Below are 8,053 nucleotides of genomic sequence, written 5' to 3' on the forward strand. Positions count from 1 at the left end.
TCAGGTATCAAATCTCCATATCGAATACGAATTTGACAGTCAAAGTTTGGTTTTTAAAAAGTCAACAATTGTTCTTGGGACAAATTCGCGTTCGTGGTTCTGTTTCTGATCAAATTGACGATTCAAAAAGTTTCGTGGAGTGATTTACAAACCCTTTTATGTTGAAACCCTGAGCTAAAACATTCTTAAAACCCAAAATCAATTTTTTTTAGAAAGACTACGGCAGCAGCAGGAGCACTTGAAAATTTTTTTTTATATTTTTTTTATTTCTTTTGAGTTATATAGACTGGAGGATCGTTCTTTTTTTTATATATAATTTGCAAATCCTAAAACTATATAAGGAATTCAGTATAAGATAGATGTAATTCTGGTTCGTTCTTGATTTTAAAGAAGGAGGAAATAGAAGATGAAACAGATATGGGTTAAATGAAATACAATGGGTTATAAAACAGAAAAATGGATCGGTTCAGTTGGTTGGGTGTTTGATGGGTGAATGAGAGGTCTCGGGTTCGAGTCCCGTTTGATGCATTTTTATCAAAAGCTTCGAAAGGGGTATACACTCTTATTTTTAATTCTATCACTATTATTATTAGTTATTATTATGTTTATTATTGTTATTATTGTGATTATTATTGTTATTATTATTATTAGTATTATCATTTAGGAAAGAAAAACTAGTAGTAATATGATTAGTATATAAAGTTTACAATATAATACGAAATATTATGATAAGTTAGCTTGAAGATTAAGGTTTGCGATGATTAAAAATATATAACCACATGTAACATATATATATATATATATATATATATATATATATATATATATATATATATATATATATATATATATATATATATATATATATATATATATATATATATATATATATATATATATATATATATAGAAAACTCATAAAGGTTTAAACACTAATATGAGTATTACTATGAACCTACTTTTAATATATACCGACTATTATAACTTTAAGGTGTAAATATTAATTACATACAAATTATGTATATATATTAAAGTACAAAATATATTACAACTATAAATGAGAATTATGTATCAAATAAATATATAGCTTAATATAGAATTATTGAAACATTAGTAAATTGGTAAATATAATTATAAGACATGGTTAAGATTATAAGTATAACATTTAAGGTTATATATAAAGATATATTTAAGATACACAACCTAACTATATTAATAGTATTATGTACAAAATGAAATATATAAATAATTATGTTTAACACATATAAAATAACAAATATTTTTATATATAAAAGGAATATATGAAACATAAATATAAATATATTATTAATATAAATATGATATAATTAATAAGTTAGATATATAAACTTATTCGATTAAGATTATGTGTATTAATATATACACAAATGATATAGGTTCGTGAATCCGATGCCAACCCTACATTGTTCAGTTGTTCAATGACGTTATATGTATTTTTACTACGAAATACAGTATGGTGAGTTCATTTGATTCCCTTTTACTTTTTACATTTTTGGGACTGAGAATACATGCGCTGTTTTTATAACTGTTTTGTTAAATGCTTTTGAAATATATTTTGAACTGCGAATACATGAAATACTTTTATAACTGTTTTACGAAATAGACATAAGTAATCGAAACTACATTCGATGGTTGAATTATCGAAATCGAATGTGACCTTTTTATCATGTCCGATGTTTTCCCGGAATGATGGTAAATTTATCATGTCCGATGTTTTCCCGGAATGATGGCGAATTTATCATGTCTGATGTTTTCCCGGAATGATGGTGAATTTATCATGTCCGATGTTTTCCCGGAATGATGGCGAATTTATCATGTCCGAAGTTTTCCCGGAATGATGGCCAATTTATCATGTCCGAAGTTTTCCCGGAATGATGGCAAATTTATCATGTCCAAAGTTGTCCCGGAATGATGAGGATATTCTATATGAAATTTGTTAAGGTCGATTACCAGGTGTTCAATCTATATGAATGAATTTTATGCATAATGGTTATGGGAAATGGGAATATTAAATTTGGTGGTCTATTAAAATGATGAATTTTATTGTTTACGATAAACCTATGAACTCACCAACCTTTTGGTTGACACTTTAAAGCATGTTTATTCTCAGGTATTAAAGAAATCTTCCGTTGTGCATTAGCTCATCTTAAGGATATTACTTGGAGTCATTCATGGCATATTTTGAAAGACGTTGCATTCGAGTCGTTGAGTTCATCAAGAATATTATTAAGACAATTATAGTTGAATAGTGGATATTATGAAATGGTATGCATGCCTGTCAATTGTCGATGTAAAGAAAGCTTCTCTTTTAAAAACGAATGCAATGTTTGTAAAATGTATCATATAGAGGTCAAATACCTCGCAATGTATCCATATGTTATTGTATTAGTCCTTATAGATTAGGACGGGTCGTTTCAAATCTCGTGTTATTCCTGTGTTCTTTACCCTTAGATCTATAACACCACGCCAAAATCTACTTGACGGAATGTTAATCATCTGTCCTTCAGCAATGGTGAGCCCTCCAAAATGAGACGTTTTCCAAAATATTCGCATTTATAATAACAAAGTTCCCCAAAGTAGAATGTTATCATAAAAAATAATTATTTAAAAGTAATACGATACACTTATTAACACCAATAGTTTAAAATCAATGCGAATAAGATAACGTGTTTTTGAAATAACAACTTGATCTCCAGTTAGACCATCCCTACGATACAACAGTGGTGGTGTTGTGGGGGAGATTTTTGCTGACGTGACCTTGTTGTGAGACTGAGCAGACGCTGTTGTAAATGTATTGTTGTGCTATTGTGCTGCTGTGAGGTGTTAATGTTGATCGTCGTGAAGACGTCTCGGCATCAAAAAACGCAAAATTCATAGATGATTTCCTTGATTGATCACGTCCGGGTGGTCGAGGAAACCTATCTTCTCCAAACATATCGTCTCCAAGGTTTTGTGAAAGATTCACTGATTCGGATTCAGAAATACCGAATTCTTCAACGTTTTCCGGTTCGATAAGGGTTGGCGATCGAGGTGCATACCAAGCAGGATTTTGTTTTAAAACCATAAAGCTTCCTTCCACATGTACTCTTTCTCATAAACATTTTGGTACGATTTAAGGGATTGGTCGAAAATATCTTCATCATTTGCACCACTAGGCCAGTTGCGTTCAATGTCGGAATAAATACCGTAGATTTCTTTCGAATATTTGTTGAGATCTCTCCATTTAGATGTCAACTGATCTTGATTACGTTCTCATCCGCATCGATTGTTGTTGAATTTCTCGGTTAAACTAGCTATGAAAGTTCCCTGTTTTTGAGAATCCCCAACTTTGGAATCTTCCGACGTATCGACCCTAAACCCTAAATCTAAACTCTAAACCTTAAATTTCTAAACCCTAATTTCTAAACCCTCAAAATACGCTCGAAAAACACGATAATTGTTATATATTATTTCTTCGAGCGTTTTCCCGCCAAAATAAAAACATTTATCACAAAGTGTCTTTTTTAAATGTTCATATTTTCATTCAATCTATAATGTTCGTGAACAAAGTTTTTTCAAAAAAACGAAAATAAAAATTGCTTCTCCCCCGCTTCCCTCCCGCTTCCCCCCAATTGGTTACCTCCCCATTAATCCTACCACTATATCTATATATATATATATATATATATATATATATATATATATATATATATATATATATATATATATATATATATATATATATATATATATATATATATATAAATTTGGAGTATATATTGACAAATTTCGATGAAAATAGATATATTCATGGACAGGGGCGGTTTTATTTAGGGGCAAGCGGGGGCAGCCGCCCCTAGTGGATTTGCAATTTTCAGTGTATAAATTTTGGATTTTTCGACTTTGCCCCCGGTGGATTTTTTTTTTTTTTGCCCCAAAACCTTCAGATTTTGCCCAAAAACCTCCAAATTTTGCCCACAAACCTTCAAATTTTGCCCACAAACCTTCAAATTTTGCCCAAAAACCTCCATAATTTGCCCCAAAACCTCCATTTTTTGCCCAAAAAAATTGTTACGATTTTTAATTTTTTTTGCCCCTAGTGAAAAAAAATCCTGGTACCGCCACTCTTCATGGATGATAAATTGTCATTCATATTCGATTAACAAATCTTTTTAATCATTTATATTTATATTCATATTCATCTATCTATCTATAGTTTCTATTAAAATACTAAAATGATGACATCATAATTAAACATTTTTTCTTCATTAAAAAAAATTAAAAAGTTAAAGAATTTTTTTTAGAGCATCTTGATGATGTCATAAACGTTAATTAATATTATTTAAAAGATTTAAACCACAACTAAAAAATTATACTATTTATTTATTCCAAACTAGTAATAATTTAAGGCAATGCCTTAAATGTTAAAACATCATCATTTGATATTTGATATTTGATATGTATCTAACATTTTTCTTTTTCCTACTGATATCTACCATAACCGGTGTTTTTAAATTACTATATTACTAGTTTGGAATAAAAAAAATCCCATGAACAGTAACCCCATATGTTCTAGTGATATATTATTATTAACTAGATATGTGGCCCGACGCGCTTCGCTGCGCGATTACTTTGTGATATATTTCGTTTTACTTAGCAAAAGATAAACTTGCATTATGTTATTAGTTGTTATAGTACGATTACCAAAAGACAGTTACAGCATACGGGATGCTATTAACATTGTGTTCTTAGTTATTACAGTACCACTGTGCTAAGATTATTTAACAAAAGATAGTTATAACAGCTAGTGTTACATAGAACTAAGTTATACAAAAGCATGCTATTGATTACTGTTGGTTATTGCTTCTATACAAACGCATGTCAACAGTTTTACGTTTTTCGTTGTTTAGTCTTTCTTCCTCTTTGATGATTCTTGATCTTTGACAACTGCGATATGAAGAAAATTGTAGTTATTTTATGGTTGTGAGTGTTTGGTTAAAACTTAGAGTTATACACGCAGGGGCGGATCCAGGATTTTCTATCATTGGGGTCACAAAAGAATACTCCGAGTAACAAAATTTTAATTGACAAACTATCATTTTACAAGCTTCTCGAAAACATCTATCAACCATTGTAGTTGTAATAGGAATAACAAAATATATATATATATATATATATATATATATATATATATATATATATATATATATATATATATATATATATATATATATATACATATATATATATATCCAATAGACAAAACGATATGAAAAACGTTTTTCAGTTTCAACCTTTAATCTAGCAAGGTCGTCAATCCCTTTAAGTTAGCAAATCTTTCATCTAAATACATAAAATAAAATAAACATGATATAAACTAAAAAACTTAAAACATAAAATTAATAAACTCTTAGATACTTGAGATACTGAATAACGCAATATGATAAAATAATTTTTATACATAAACACTTTTTAGTTAACTTCAAAATTAAAGTTTGATGAATTATTTAATGTATATTAATTGACTCTTAAAAAATAACTGCAACTAAGAACTTAAATTATAACGTTGTAAATGTAAATGTACGATTTTGTGCTATATATTACGGAGTAACATGGTATAAAATAAAATACAGTAAATGAGCATCTTAAATAGCACGTGAAACATTTGATTTCAACTATTTGCTATACTCATATTATGGGTTGTAACTAATTGAAACGGGCTTAAACGATACAAACTGTTGGGCTGACTTTATATTTAATGGGGTCACTTATTAAAGTTCAAAGAACAAACAAGTATATAGACTATTTGACTAGTGGGATTCTGAAATGTTGAGTGGGGTCACGGGCCCCCAGTAAACATACCATACCTCCGCCCCTGTATACACGGTTCACTGAATAGGATGCACTTTGTGGTATTCTGGAGGTTTTCGTCTGGTGAGGTCTTGATTTTTTTTCTGGGGCTTCCTCTGGTGGTGTTTTCGGTATTATTTTATCTAAATGTTTAACATTTTTGAGTTAGAGTTATTGTGCGTTTAAAATTCTTTTTGTTAATTTATGTGTATTAAATGTTAACCTTCTGCCCTTAAAATCCTAGAAATGCATAAAATCATTTCCACAATCTAAAACTTTTGGTTTTACATGTCACAATATAATTGGTAAAAAAACATGTTTATTGTCATAAAAAATCAAACTTGGGAGTTTACTGAGAGCAAAACCTATATGTGGTTGTTTTGACCCATTCATGAGCGATAACAAACGGGCCGAATACCAAAACTTCAATAAAAGGAGAACATGTCAAATGGTCCAAATGGGTCTAAGTAAAACAGAAGGTGACATTGATCAACCATACCTTGAATAGTTGCGCTTTCGGTAACAGCGGGTGATTCTGATGTCGTAGTTGTATATCTTGTCTAAAACAAATTCTAGTGTGAGTGATGTTTCTTGATTCTTTTTGAAACTGAAACTGGAGTATATGGGTTGCGCCGATCATGGTGTCAACAATTGGGGGCAGTTCGTCTTGGGTATCGTATCATTGCTCTTTCATAAGGTTTGTGCAGTCTTGGGTATTGTATCATATATTATTGCCGTATTGGTATTTTAAGGCTTGAGTGTCACTTTTTTGTGAGTGCAGAAGCGTACCCGCAATATTTGCTGTAGTTTCATAGGTAAAATGGAAGCATAATGAAAACGCATATGTTACTCTTTCTTCATTTTGGTTTCTCCATCTTTGTCATCTGCACAACATCACAATAACTTATCAAATACACATATTACAAAAGTAATAAACCTTTTAATTATATTATAATAAACATCTAAACAAAAAGAGAATGTGTTCTCAACAATCTTACACAACTATAGTCACAAGCATAGAATCAAATTTCCAAAATGTATGCAACACAATAAACAAAAAAACCTATAGATTTCCAAAGCATAGAATCAAATTTCCGTAACGTTTGCAATACAAAAAAACAAAATAGATAAAATTAAACCTAGAATTAACTTAACACAAACATTGTAACATATAATCATAGCAACTCGAATTTGACATCAGTTACTACATAAAACTATAAATTAATCATATAATAGATACAAAATAAAGTAAAACTTACCTATTAACTGGTTATTCTTGAAGGAACTGAACACGTTTACAAAAACTGAAGCCCAAATACTGGGACAAATGTGAGTGTGAAAATAACATCGAAACAGCATCAAAAATCATAGTGGTAACTATAGTTGTGGCCAGCGGAAACTATAGAACTACCAGAAACAGATTCAACATATGTAACGCCCTGAGCTTCATCGGACAAAACCCTAAATCATCAATCAATACGAACGAACCGGATAAAGGAAACGATTCGAAAAACCAAATCAAACAAAAAAGTAAAAATCGACTGAAAACATGTTGGAAAAGGGTTTAAAATCGTTCACCTCAAACCCTAATTTTAGCAGTGGAGGGAGTCAGTAAAGGAGACTGATCCGTTACGAAAAGAAATGAACACTACGCTCTTCGTAAGGACAGAATAGTTTTGTTGAACGTATTGTGATTGTTATATGATACAATAAACCATGAAACAAAGAATAAGAAAGAGGCAATGCAAATATGGGGAATAATATTATTATTATTTCTCTCTTATTTTACTTTACATTATCAAAGCAAAATAGAGGCAGTCCCCCTCTTTTCGTTTACACATTGATTTATTTATATAATAACCAAAGTAACGAAAGTACTACTCCATGTTTCTCACATCCTCTTGTGACGTGGCAATAATTAAGGGAACATGGAGTGAATGGAGAAACAAACAAAAATAACTTCATTTGACTCTTTCAAATTTTCACGAAGATGGTTTGGATCAAGATTTTACTTTTAGATTCGGGTTGGTAATATCCACCTGGATTAAGAGAAAAAAAAACGATTAAAGAGTAATGAAACATGCATTTGTGAAGTCTCCATCTATATATGAAAATTAGTTGTGCGACGAAAATAGGGGAGAACGAAAAGGATGATCTAATTGTACCTACAAGGCTACAACTATTT

At 30.2% G+C, this 8,053-nt stretch overlaps 1 long non-coding RNA gene across 2 annotated transcripts; it reads right to left on the reverse strand.

Moving 5' to 3' along the window:
- Positions 1 to 4,728: 4,728 nt before the first annotated feature.
- LOC139855295 (uncharacterized) lies at positions 4,729 to 7,657 on the reverse strand. Of its 2 annotated transcripts, XR_011761396.1 has the most exons (4): positions 7,447 to 7,657; positions 7,128 to 7,329; positions 6,368 to 6,752; positions 4,729 to 4,965 (listed from the first exon to the last, which is right to left on the reverse strand). It is a non-coding gene; the product is annotated as an uncharacterized lncRNA (long non-coding RNA). The 2 variants fall into 2 exon arrangements; XR_011761395.1 differs by having other exon boundaries at positions 7,128 to 7,657.
- Between the last annotated feature and the right edge of the window lie 396 nt (positions 7,658 to 8,053).

Source organism: Rutidosis leptorrhynchoides, chromosome 1, assembly GCF_046630445.1.
Source record: "Rutidosis leptorrhynchoides isolate AG116_Rl617_1_P2 chromosome 1, CSIRO_AGI_Rlap_v1, whole genome shotgun sequence".
NCBI classification, from domain to species: Eukaryota; Viridiplantae; Streptophyta; class Magnoliopsida; order Asterales; family Asteraceae; genus Rutidosis; species Rutidosis leptorrhynchoides.